The sequence below is a fragment of the Salvelinus namaycush genome, chromosome 29 (genome assembly GCF_016432855.1).
Source record: "Salvelinus namaycush isolate Seneca chromosome 29, SaNama_1.0, whole genome shotgun sequence".
In the NCBI taxonomy this organism is placed as follows: domain Eukaryota; kingdom Metazoa; phylum Chordata; class Actinopteri; order Salmoniformes; family Salmonidae; genus Salvelinus; species Salvelinus namaycush.
The window spans coordinates 33,098,449-33,111,737 of record NC_052335.1 but is presented as its reverse complement, the minus strand read 5'-3'; the positions used below and the strand labels follow the sequence as shown (position 1 = coordinate 33,111,737).

General features: G+C 43.8%; 1 long non-coding RNA gene across 1 annotated transcript in view; it reads right to left on the bottom strand.

The window, feature by feature from the left end:
* Window positions 1-4,343: 4,343 nt before the first annotated feature.
* The window catches only part of LOC120024502, a 9,496-nt gene continuing 550 nt past the window's right edge, over window positions 4,344-13,289 (bottom strand). Inside the window, exons 2-5 of the long non-coding RNA XR_005472861.1 lie at window positions 5,443-5,504; window positions 5,114-5,221; window positions 4,837-4,935; window positions 4,344-4,504 (exon numbers count right to left, since the gene is read on the bottom strand). This is a non-coding gene — a long non-coding RNA (uncharacterized LOC120024502). The remainder of the gene's footprint in view (window positions 4,505-4,836; window positions 4,936-5,113; window positions 5,222-5,442; window positions 5,505-13,289) is intronic.

Here is a 13,289-nt window from a genome sequence, read left to right as displayed (position 1 = left end):
TATAGTTGTCTTTACACAGGGTCGTATAGTTGTCTATACACAGGGTCGTATAGTTGTCTATACACAGGGTCGTATAGTTGTCTTTACACAGGGTCGTATAGTTGTCTTTACACAGGGTCGTATAGTTGTCTATACACAGGGTCGTATGTACTGTATAGTTACACACGTGTGAGAACTATGACTTGCTTTGGAAGTTGGAGAAGCCATTTGTCGACGTGCCAGTCTTTGCTCAGAGGTTGATGTTGTTGGAGAGCTCTAGGGTCCATAAAAAACCCCCAACATGATTGTGTTTTCAAAGATATTGAAAAAATTGCATAGACCAAGGTCTGAGCATCAAATAGACTTTACTTAGCTTACTTCACGTGTTTCCCAGGACCTCCAAACTATCAACAGTTCAGATGGTGTCTTAGGTTGGGGGATATGACTCATATATCATATTTAATTGTCAACACAAGTGCAGAATTTTTCTCAACTAGAATGACATCATATGAAAGGGACTGTGAATGTATCCACTCTCTCCTTGATGTTTACTTTTACCTAGCCATTGTTATATACAACAGCAAGTGCCTCATTGTCTTTGAAAACAATGCCAGTCGAGGAGTGTTAATAACGGAGGACAAAGAGGAAGTGAGCCTTGTTGATCTTCGCTCTGCGCTGAAAGTGTATTCCTTCAGACATCTTTGGTTCAATTCAATCAAACCTGCAGTGCATTGCAGTATTTAACAGTGATTATGCTATCGCCACCATCCTGGTAGCATAATTAGTATAACTCATGTAACTACAAACATTTGTTTTCAAACAAAACACTGGTTTCTCATGACATCATGCCACCCTCAAGCTCTGGGAGAAAATGCTCCCACTTTACCCAAGCTCCCACTTTACCCAAGCTCCCACTTTACCCAAGCTCCCACCAGGCAACCACCTAGAACTGTTGGTGTTTGTTTTCAACCCTGCCTTGTCTGAATGCCACCGTTGAGAATGGGTCATGTGTTTTGCCATAGATTAGACAGGGATGGCATTTCGCACAGGGTGCTGCGGGTCCTGGTCGGATGTAATCGGCTTCTTGGCAGAGAAAAGTAGCATGGATTTGTCCAAGATTGACTAAATTGTGATGTTAAGATTGCCAACATCCTCATGGGAAACATACTGGAATATATGCATGTGCTTGCTAGGAGTCCAAACACAGAAGGTTTAGAGTCTTAATGTATTAAAAACAACAAAAAAGTGAGAAGTAGGCATTGGTCTGAAGCCTAAAAAGAAAGGAAATTCACATGAGCAACACACTACTCCACTCAAGGTTTTCCAGCACACAGCCTTGACCTACTGCGGTAGTTATATTGGTACTTCAAACAATGTGTATGCAGGTTTCTTAGGATTCAAACCTTCTCACACAGCCTAATTCATCCTCTTAGAGGAGAGTTCCCACAATAATGTCATTTGTACCGCATGCAAGTTAAATGATTGGATTTAACCCTTAACCCACACACCACACTAATCCAATTGCACTAACTTTTCAAGCTTGTTTTTTAGTATATGAAAACACGCTTTTCTTTTATACTTGCAAGACCATCATGCTTGACTGAGCGAGCTGTTTTTTCTTGTAGTAATGTGGTGCCTGCCTGTATTTCCTTAAAGCTCTTTATTTAGCACTACATGGGTGACAGGTAGCCCTAACAGTTAAGAGAGTTGGGCCAGTAACCGAAAGGTTGCTGGTTCGAATCCCCAAGCCGAATACAGTAGGTGAGATATCTGTTGATGTGCCCTTGAGCATGGCCCTTAACCCTAATTGCTCTTATAAGTCGCTCTCTATAAGAGTGCCTGCTAAATGACTTAATGTAATGTCATTGAGAACAAATATATACACGGAGTGTACAAAACATTATGAACACCTGCTTTTTCCTAGACATAGACTATCCAGGTGAAGGCTACGATCCCTTATTGATGTCACCTGTTAAATCCACTTCAATCTGTGAAGAAGAAGGAGACAGGTTAGAGAAGGATTTGGACAATTGAGACATGGATTGTGTATGTGTGCCATTCACAGGGTGAATGGGCAAGACAAAAGGTTTAAGAGCCTTTTATGGGTATTTTACATTTTACATTTGAGTCATTAAAATATTCTCTTATTCAGAGCTACTTACAGATAGTGCATTCATCTTAAGGTAGCTAGGTGGGACAACCACATATCACAGGTATAGAAATTACATTTATACTCAATAAAGTAGCTATCAGTAGAGTCAGAGCTAGAAAGGAGTTCCTGATTTTCCTGATTGACTGACCTTCATAAAAGTAATGATTGACTGTCGTTTCTCTTTGCTTATTTTCTTATTTGAAGGAACCAAATTCCATTCCAAATGAACTTTTAACAAGGCACACCTGTTAATTGAAATGCATTCCAGGTGACTCCCTCATGTGAAGCTGGTTGAGAGAATGCCAAAAATTTGCAAATATGTCATCAAGGCAAAGGGTGAACACTTTGGAGAATCTAAAATCTAAAATATATTTAGATTTGTTTAACACTTTTTTGGTTACTACATGATTCCATATGTGTTATTTCATAGTTTTGATGTCTTCACTATTATTATACAATGTATAAAATAGTAAAAATAAAGAACAACCCTTGAATGAGTAGGTTTGTCCAAACTTTTGACTGGTACTGCATATTATTTTAATAGCAGGACACGAGTGTCGCAGCGGTCTAAGGCACTGCATCTCAGTCCAAGAAGCGTCAGTACAGTCCCATCCGGTTGTGATTGGGCGGCGCACAATTGGCCCAGCGTTGTCCGGGTTTGGCCGGGGTAGGCCGTCATTGTAAATAAGAGTTTGTTCTTAACTGAGTTGCCTAGTTAAATAAAGGTTAATGTAATACATTTTTTTTTCCATTATTCCAATGAAGAGTATGAATTAGGCTGTTTGAGAAAGTTTGAATCCTAAGAAACTTACATACTTGCATATTATTTGATGTAATAGACCAACATAGCTACTGTAGTAGGTCAAAGTGCGGCAAATCTGCAGATTTTGAGGTGGTGAATCTAATGTTTCCCGGGACAACGGTGGTCTTCTCTGATATCGTGCAGCGAAGGAGCTGGATGTTCGATTGGGACCAGAAGATAAACAAGTGCATAGAGAGGGCCCGGCGCTCCGTCAATCAGCTTGTGTACGCATTTCACGGAACACAATCTCCCACCCTGCCCATAAGCAATGTGTCCCTGGGATGTACCGTAGGGGTGGAGTGCATCTGATTGATGAGGGCAAGAACATATTCTTTGAGTTGAGAGTTGGTCTCTCCAGTCTCCACCTTTCTCTTCTCCGTAGTAGGAAGACTGAGAAGGGTGCAATTGGAGCCCGCAATTCGGGGCATTCATGCAATCTGCAGGAACCACCCTTTATACTTCGATTGGTAAATTTTTAAGCTAGGACTCAGGCAGGAGTGCTCCACTACAGTAGGTGGCCGAAATGCACAATAGCATTGGGTGCCAACCACCGATAAACACCACAGAAGAAGAGGCGGGGTGATAACGCCGGTAACTAGCTAGCTAGGGACACTGTAGATAGTGTCCCCCCCCCACCTGTCGGGCATTATTTTCCCGCAGTTCTGTTAACGACGACGAGGGCAGAAGTTCGGCAGGCGTTAGCGATGGAGACTGGGTGCTAGCTAGCTAGGACTCTGGTACACAGCAGGCAGAATAGGTAACCAGCTAGCTAACGATAGCTAGGACACTGGTAGACAGTATCCGTTGCCCCCGCCTGTCGAGCACTGTTTCCGCAGTTCTGTTAACGGTGGCGAGGGCAGAAGTTCGGCAGGCGTTAGCGAAGGACACTGGTTGCTAGCTAGCTAGGACTCCGGTACACTGCTGCCAGGATAGGTAGCTAGCTAACGATAGCTAGCACACCGGTAGACAGTGTCCTTCGCCCCCACCTGTCGGACTGCTTTCTCTCACTTCTGTTAATGACGGTGAGGGCAGGTGTTTGACAGGTGCGAGCAAAGGACACTGTGTGCTCTGGTATGCAGTAGGCAGGATAGGTAGCTACCTAGCACACCGGTAGACAGTGTACTTCGCCCCCGCCTGTCAGCATTGTTTTCCTGCAGTTCTGTTATCGACGGCGAGGGTAGGTGTTCGGCAGGTTGCCGCGAAGGACACTGTGTGCTAGCTAGGGTTAATTCTCTAAAGGTTGAAACACTGTTTGAATGTAGGAGAAATATGTTGTCAATTGGTTCCATGGTGGCGATATACCAACCATTAAAACAATGAGTATGAAAAAATACAAATCTATTTCTAAATATATTTTTTTAAATCTATTTTTTAAATGTGTTATATGAAAAAATACATAATAGGCGCCACTTGACATTTTGACAATTAATCGGCTTTATTACTCTCTAGTTGTAATTTACTTATCATCTCTTCTAAAGTCTTCTGAAGATCAATCTTGTCACCCAGCAATTCGATCCCTTTCGACAGGTCCAGAGTTTTGCTGTTGTCCTGTGTCGGATCTGGACAGGAATCTATGCGGCAAATTATGACAGTCCGTGAGTAAATGAACATTTACATCATCACAAGGATACAACATTTAGTTTTCCCCAGAAGCTACTTTGCAGTAAGGTATTGCTTATTTCTCCCCATGTGGGTGCATCTTCCGAACAGCATGCAGAACAGCACGTTGCTGTTGGCCTATCCAACAGTGTCAAAGCACAATGTCAAATCTAGTTCGCTAGCTTATCATACAGCCGGCGCTTCATTGATAACATTGCAAACTTTGGTTGAATCTTTCTAAAATGGTAGCTTGGTCGCTGAAAATAATTTCTGGTGAAAACTTTAGGTAAGGTAAGATGCTTACCTTTCTGTGGGTTTGTGAACACAGCTGGTGGCAAATTGAGACAGTCCACCTGTTTCTTAAACACTTCCAGTTCAGCAGAGGTCAGCTCCTTTCTCTTACCTGTTCATCATAGTGAATAAAAAATATATTATGAGCCAGAGGGCCCAAAAGAAACATATCTTCAAATACATATAATTCACTTATGGTTTATCATGTCCCATTAGTTAAGTAGTAATACATTTTTAAACAAGACTATAGTACTGAATTTAGCATGATAGTTGTAATGTAATGTTCTTACTGAAGATATACAGAGTGCTGTAGTTGCTAACCAATGACAACTTTTGTTGGGCAAGGAGGCAGTCAGGGCAGGTATTCAGGTAGGTCAGGGAAAAGTACAAAGGTCCCGCTATGGCACGCACGCACACACACACACACACACACACACACACACACACACACACACACACACACACACACACACACACACACACACACACACACACACACACACACACACACACACACACTTTTTTTAACATGACATACCACATTGATTCACTATCCTTTAGTGTAAAGTCATATTATTATTTTGATGATTAGTAATAGTATTGTTATGGCTTTACTCACTTGAGGTAAACGTGTTGTTTTCCATGGTCATTTCACTGGTCATGCTAATGCATTTGCCTCCACTGTTGAGTAATGAACTGAGATAAATATACTACAGTATTCAAGTACAAATAAAATTATAAAAACACATTCATCACATTACACTCAAAACACATTTCTCTAAGTTGTCTTTGTTCTGAGAACATTCCTAATGTCACACAATTTGACAACGTTCCCAGTAGAGGTCGACTGATTAATCGGAATGGCCAATTAATTAGGGCCGATTTCAAGTTTTCATAACAATCGGTAATCAGCATTTTTGAACACCGATCATGGCCGATTACATTGCACTCCACGAGGAGACTGCGTGGCAGGCTGACTACCTGTTATGCGAGTGCAGCAAGGAGCCAAGGTAAGGTGCTAGCTAGCATTAAACGTAACTTATAAAAAACAATCAATCAATCATAATCACTAGTTAACTACACATGGTTGATGATATTACTAGTTTATCTAGCTTGTCCTGCGTTGCATATAATCGATGCGGTGCCTGTTAATTTATCATTGAATCATAGCCTACTTTGCCAAACGGGTGTTTTAACAAGCGCATTCGCGAAAAAAGCACTGTCGTTGCACCAATGTGTACCTAACCATAAACATCAACGCCTTTCTTAAAATCAATACACAGTATATATTTTTAAACCTGCATATTTAGTTAATATTGCCTGCAAACATTAATTTATTTTAACTAGGGATATTGTGTCACTTCTCTTGCGTTCTGTGCAACAGAGTCAGGGTATATGCAGCAGTTTGGGCCGCCTGGCTCGTTGCAAACTGTGAAGACTATTTCTTCCTAACAAAGACAGCCAACATCGCCAAACGGGGGATGATTTAACAAAGCACATTTGCAAAAAAAGCATAATCGTTGCACGAATGTACCTAACCATAAACATCAATGCCTTTCTTAAAATCAATACAAAGAAGTATATATATTTTTAAACCTGCATATTTAGTTAAAAGAAATTCATGTTAGCAGGCAATATTAAACTAGGTGTAACGGCTTTCGTTAGGTGGAAGAGAGGAGGACCAAAGCGCAGCGTGGTACGTTTCCATATTTATTGGAAACACTTAACAACACGAACAAAACAATAAACAGAAAATGAAACTAACGACGCTACAGACCTGAACATGCAAACATACAGACAACGAAGAACGCAATGAACAGGAACAATCACCCACAAACAAACAGTGAGAAACAGCCTACCTTAATATGGTTCCCAATCAGAGACAATGACAAATACCTTCCTCTGATTGAGAACCATATTAGGCCAAACAATAAACCCAACATAGAAACACAAAACATAGAATGCCCACCCAGCTCACGTCCTGACCAACTAAACAAAGACTAAACAAAGGAAATAAGGTCAGGAATGTGACACTAGGGAAATTGTGTCACTTCTCTTGCGTTCATTGCATGCAGAGTCAGGGTATATGCAACAGTTTGGACTGCCTGGCTCGTTGCGAACTAATTTGCCAGAATTTTACGTAATTATGACATAACATTGAAGGTTGTGCAATGTAACAGGAATATTTAGACTCATGGATGCCACCCGTTAGATAAAATACGGAACGGTTCCGTATTTCACTTAAAGAATAAACATTTTATTTTCGAAATGATAGTTTCCAGATTTGACCATATTAATGACCTAAGGCTCGTATTTCTGTGTGTTAGTATGTTATAATTAAGTATATGATTTGATATTTCATAGAGCAGTCTGACTGAGCGGTGGTAGGCAGCAGCAGGCTCGTAAGCATTCATTCAATCAGCACTTTCGTGCGTCTGCCAGCAGCTCTTCGCAATGCTTCAAGCATTGCGCTGTTTATGTCTTCAAACCTATCAACTCCCGAGATTAGGCTGGTGTAACCGATGTGAAATGGCTAGCTAGTTAGCGGGGTGCGTGCTAATAGCGTTTCAAATGTCACTCACTTTTAGACTTGGAGTAGTTGTTCCCCTTGCTCTGCAAGGGCCGTGGCTTTTGTGGAGCGATGGGTAACGATGCTTCGAGGGTGGCTGTTGTCGATGTGTTCCTGGTTCGAGCCCAGGTAGTGGCGAGGAGAGGGACGGAAGCTATACTGTTACACTGGCAATACTAAAGTGCCTATAAGAACATCCAATAGTCAAAGGTATATGAAATACAAATGGTATAGAGAGAAATAGTCCTATAATTCCTATAATAACCTCAACCTAAAACTTATTACCTGGGAATATTTAAGACTCATGTTAAAAGGAACCACCAGCTTTCATATGTTCTCATGTTCTGAGCAAGGAACTTAAACATTAGCTTTTTTACATGGCACATATTGCGCTTTTACTTTCTTCTCCAACACTTTGTTTTTGCATTATTTAAACCAAATTGAACATGTTTCATTATTTATTTGAGGCTAAATTGATTTGATTGATGTATTCAATTAAGTTAAAATAAGTGTTTATTCAGTATTGTTGTAATTGTCATTATTACAAATAAATAAATAAATACATTTTAAAAATTGGCCGATTAATCAGTATCGGCTTTTTTTGGTCCTCCAATAATCGTTATCGGTATCGGCGTTGAAAAATCATAATCGGTCGACCTCTAGTTCCGAGAGTCTACCCAGCAAACCAAAACTGGTTCTGTGAATGTTCCCAGACCATTTCATTAAGTTGTGGGAAAGGTGTAAGAACATTCCCCCTAAAAGTTGTAATAACACAATCTGTCCAGTTGTGTTGATGATTATACAATGTTGGTATTAATGTGGAAAAAACGTTCCTCTGATGTTGCAAAAATGTTAACAGAACATTTGTTATGTTATTTTAAAGTTTACAAAACATTTCATTATGCTGTGGGAACAATGTGGGGACATTAGCACTCACATCTGACCTGTAGCTCTCACATCTGTAATCATAAAGTGCTTTGGAAGCCTGGTTATGGCACATATTTTGTCTTGAACAGATGGTCAGGGAACCAGAACATAATGACAATAAATTTGTAGACTGCATATTAACCGTAAGAAGCCCAAACATATATAATATTTGATTAAAACAATCATTTCAAACTTTGCTTGGGAATAGAAGCTGTTCAGGAGCCTGTTGGTGTCAGACTTGATGCTCCGGTACCGCTTGCCATGTGGAAGCAGAGAGAACAGTCTATGGCTTGGGTTGCTGGAGTCTTTAACAATTTTCCTAGCCTTCCTTTCACACCGCCTGCTATAGAGGTCCTGGATGGCAGGGAGCTTGGCCCCAGTGATGTACTGGGCTGTCCGCACAACCCTCTGTAGCGCCACCCTCTGCTGCCAGTCAAGATGCTCTCAATGGTGTAGCTGTAGAACGTTTTGAGGATTTGAGTGTCCATGCCAAGTCTTTTCAGCCTCCTGAGGGGGAAGAGGTGTTGTCATGTCTTCTTCATGACTGTGTTGGTGTGTGTGGACCATGTTAATTCCTCAGTGATGTGTACACTGAGGAAACTCTCGACTCGCTCCACTATAGCCCCGTCGATGTGAATGGGGGCATGCTCGGACCTCCGTTTCCTGTAGTCCACGATTAGCACCTTTTTCTTGCTGACGTTGAGGGAGATGTTGTCGTTGTCCACCACGGTTGTGCTATCAGCAAACTTAATGATGGTGTTGGAGTCGTGCACGGCCACGCAGTTGTGGGTAAACAGGAAGTGCAGGAGGAGAGTAAGCACGCACCACTGAGGGGCCCCCGTGTTGAAGGTCAGCGTGGCAGATGTGTTGTTGCCTACCCTCACCACTTGGGGGCGGCCCGTCAGGAAGTCCAGGATCCAGTTGCAGAGGGAGGTGTTCAGTCCCAGGGTCTTTAGCTTAGTGACGCGCTTAGAGGGCACTATGGTATTGAACGCCGAGCTGTAGTCAATGAACAGCATTGTCCAGGTGAGAGAGGGCAGTGTGAAGAGCAATCGAGATTGCGTCATCTGTGGATCTGTTGGGACTGTATGCGAATTGAATTGGGTCCAGGGTGTCTTGGATGATGGTGTTGATGTGAGCCATGTGAGCCAGCCTTTCAAAGAGTTTCATTGCTACAGATGTGAGTGCTACAGCCATAGTCAATTAGACAGGTTACCTTGGCATTCTTGGGCACAGGGACGTATTAATAACATTCCACCCATCAAGCCACTAGAGGGCGATTTGGTCACTTGACTGCAGGAAAGGGCTACAAAATCTGTAACTATGTTTGGACAATACCCAAAGATAATGATGTAAGATTATTGAAATGGCATTTGTTTAAAAATTTGGCAGCTTCAATTAATAATGTTACACTAAACATTAGCAGAACATTGCACCATTGTTTTCAGAATTGTTTCATACTATAACTTTGAGACCATTGAGAGGGTGGCATGTAGCCACATTTTTTTTGTGGCAGTATATTGTAAAAACATTACAGGAACATTACATCCCTGGCAACCTGTGGTAGTTTTTACAGATGTTGTCAAGAACATTTTAGTAAATGTTAGGAGAACATTTACTAAAATGTCTCCCTTTCACCTAATTTATCATCTGATTTACTTAAAGGTACAGTACAGTAAATAAACTTGATTTTCCTATGTTTTATATACAGTATATTTCCTCACTAAATGTTGGAATAATACTGTGAAGTTGTGAAAATAATGATAATGCCCTTTTAGTGGTAAGAGCTGTTTGAGAAGACCGCCTGTAATTTCAGCCTGTTTTGGTGGGATGGAGTTTTGGCATGGCTGGTGACATCACCAGGAGCAAAATAAATAGACCAATAAAAATGAGTTCCCGATTTTTGTATATTTTAATTGAAAACAATTACAGTGAGGTACTTCATTGTTAACCAGAAATTATTTTATATTGAGATAAAAAACAGCTGCATTGGACCGTTTTTAAAAGGTGAAGTCTTTTGGTATTTTTTTCATTAGTCCACTGTTGATACAGTCACGTTTTCAAGATATTGGATATTCAAGCGTTTCAAAAGTAATGTGTCACCGGCCACAACATCATGATGATAAAAAATGCAAGAAAATAATAATTGTGAGTGTTTAAAGAAGTGCTCTGAACTCCTGTAATATTATCAACTATTACATTAACATTCAAATAACTATGTGTGAACTTATAGGACATTTTCTGTTATGGTAATGAAATATTAAGAAAAGTTTTTTGTGTGAAGTTCGTAAATGTGCTGAGAATGTTCCAAAACAAAGCAACTATCCTGCAACATTCCCAGAACATTGTGGGAAGGTTGCAGCAAAATAACCATAGGACAACCACACTTTCACCAGGTTCTAAGAAACATGGAAGGTTTTGTTACTAGCTGGGTTTTCAAGTGTTTGTAAAAGCAAAGACGGGGTCATTTTTACGTGTTACAATTACAATTTGTGTTACAACGATGTTTGTTATTATTTCATTTTCAACACGTTTTTAACATTCACATTTCCGGTACGGTATGCATACAGTCAACATACAATAAACATGAAGCGCACTTACATGTTTATCATCTGTAATTCTTTGACAGTGTTGTTCTGGAGCCCAGGAGAGATCTGAAGCCAGCCTGTGATCCATTCTTTTGCAGCATACTCCCTGTCACGTTCCTGACCTGTTTTTCCTTTTTCTTGTGTTTATTTAGTTGGTCAGGGCGTGAGTTGGGGTGGGTTGTCCATGTGTTATTTTTCTATGTCGGGTTGTTTGTGTTCGGCCGGGTATGATTCTCAATCAGAGGCAGCTGTAAATCGTTGTCCCTGATTGAGAATCATACTTAGGCAGCCGGGGTTCACGTGTGTGGTTGTGGGTGGTTGTATCTCGTGTCTGTATTCGTGCCACACGGGACTGTTTGTCGGTTCGTTTCTCTTTTGTCATTTTGTTTCGTTAGTGTTCCGTTTATTTTGTTAATAGATAATCATGGACACAAACCACTCCGCATATTGGTCTGATCCTTCTCGCCTCTCCTCCTCGTCCGAGGAGGAGGATTACGACGACCGTTACAGAACCACCCACCCCCAAAGGACCAAGCGGAGTGGAGAAGGGCAACAACAGCAGTGGAAGAAAACACAGGACTCGTGGACTTGGGAGGAGATCCTGGACGGCAAAGGACCCTGGGCTCAGCCAGGGGAATATCGCCGTCCCAAGGCGGAGTTGGAGGCAGCGAAGGCAGAGAGGCGCTGGTATGAGGAGGCAGCGCGGCGACGCGGTTGGGAGCCCGAGAGTCAGACCCAAAAATTTCTTGGGGGGGGGGGGCACACGAGGAGTGTGGCAAAGCCGGGTAGGATACCTGAGCCAACTCCCCGTGCTTACCGTGGAGTGAGAGGGCGTCGTACTGGTCAGACACCGTGTTATGCGATAAAGCGCACGGTGTCCCCAGTACGCGTGCTTAGTCCAGTGCGGGCTATTCCACCTCGCCGCACTGGTAGGGCTAGGTTGGGCATCGAGCCAGATGTCATGAAGCCGGCCCAACGCATCTGGCCTCCAGTGCGTCTCCTCGGGCCGGCATACATGGCACCAGCCTTACGAATGGTGTCCCCGGTTCGCCAGCATAGCCCAGTGCGGGCTATTCCACCTCGCCGCACTGGCAGGGCTACGGGGACCTTTCAACCTGGTAAGGTTGGGCAGGCTCGGTGCTCAAGAGCGCGTGTCCTCCTTCACGGTCCGGTATACCCGGTGCCACCTCCACGTACCAGTCCACCGGTGGTAGCCCCCCGCACCAGGCTGTCTCTCCGGGTTCTCTCTCCAGCTGCTCCCACCTGTCCAGCGCTGTCAGAGCCTTCCTCCTCTCCAGCGCAGCCAGTGTCTGAACTGCCTGCCTTCCCAGCGCTGTCTGAACTGCCTGCCTTCCCAGCGCTGCCCGTCTGTACTGAGCCTTCAGAGCCGTCCAGCCAGGACCAGCCAGAGCCGTCCAGCCAGGACCAGCCAGAGCCGTCCAGCCAGGACCAGCCAGAGCCAGCCAGTCAGGAGCCGCCAGAGCCAGCCAGTCAGGAGCCGCCAGAGCCAGCCAGTCAGGAGCCGCCAGAGCCAGCCAGTCAGGAGCCGCCAGAGCCAGCCAGCCAGGATCCGCCAGGGCCAGCCAGCCAGGATCCGCCAGGGCCAGCCAGCCAGGATCCGCCAGGGCCAGCCAGCCAGGATCCGCCAGGGCCAGCCAGCCAGGATCCGCCAGCCAGCCAGGATCCGCCAGAGCCAGCCAGCCAGGATTCGCCCCTCAGTCCGGTGCTGCCCCTCAGTCCGGTGCTGCCCCTCAGTCCGGTGCTGCCCTTTGGTAGAGTGGGATTGACATGGAGGGTGGCCATTGGGAGGAGGCCAAGGAAGCGGGGTTTGACTATGGTGGGGTGGGGACCACGACCAGCGCCAGAGCCGCCACCGTGGACAGACGCCCACCCAGACCCTCCCCTAGACTTTATGCTGGTGCGCCCGGAGTTCGCACCTTAAGGGGGGGGTTATGTCACGTTCCTGACCTGTTTTTCCTTTTTCTTGTGTTTATTTAGTTGGTCAGGGCGTGAGTTGGGGTGGGTTGTCCATGTGTTATTTTTCTATGTCGGGTTGTTTGTGTTCGGCCGGGTATGATTCTCAATCAGAGGCAGCTGTAAATCGTTGTCCCTGATTGAGAATCATACTTAGGCAGCCGGGGTTCACGTGTGTGGTTGTGGGTGGTTGTATCTCGTGTCTGTATTCGTGCCACACGGGACTGTTTGTCGGTTCGTTTCTCTTTTGTCATTTTGTTTCGTTAGTGTTCCGTTTATTTTGTTAATAAATAATCATGGACACAAACCACTCCGCATATTGGTCTGATCCTTCTCGCCTCTCCTCCTCGTCCGAGGAGGAGGATTACGACGACCGTTACACTCCCTGCCACCAGGGACCTCAGTGCT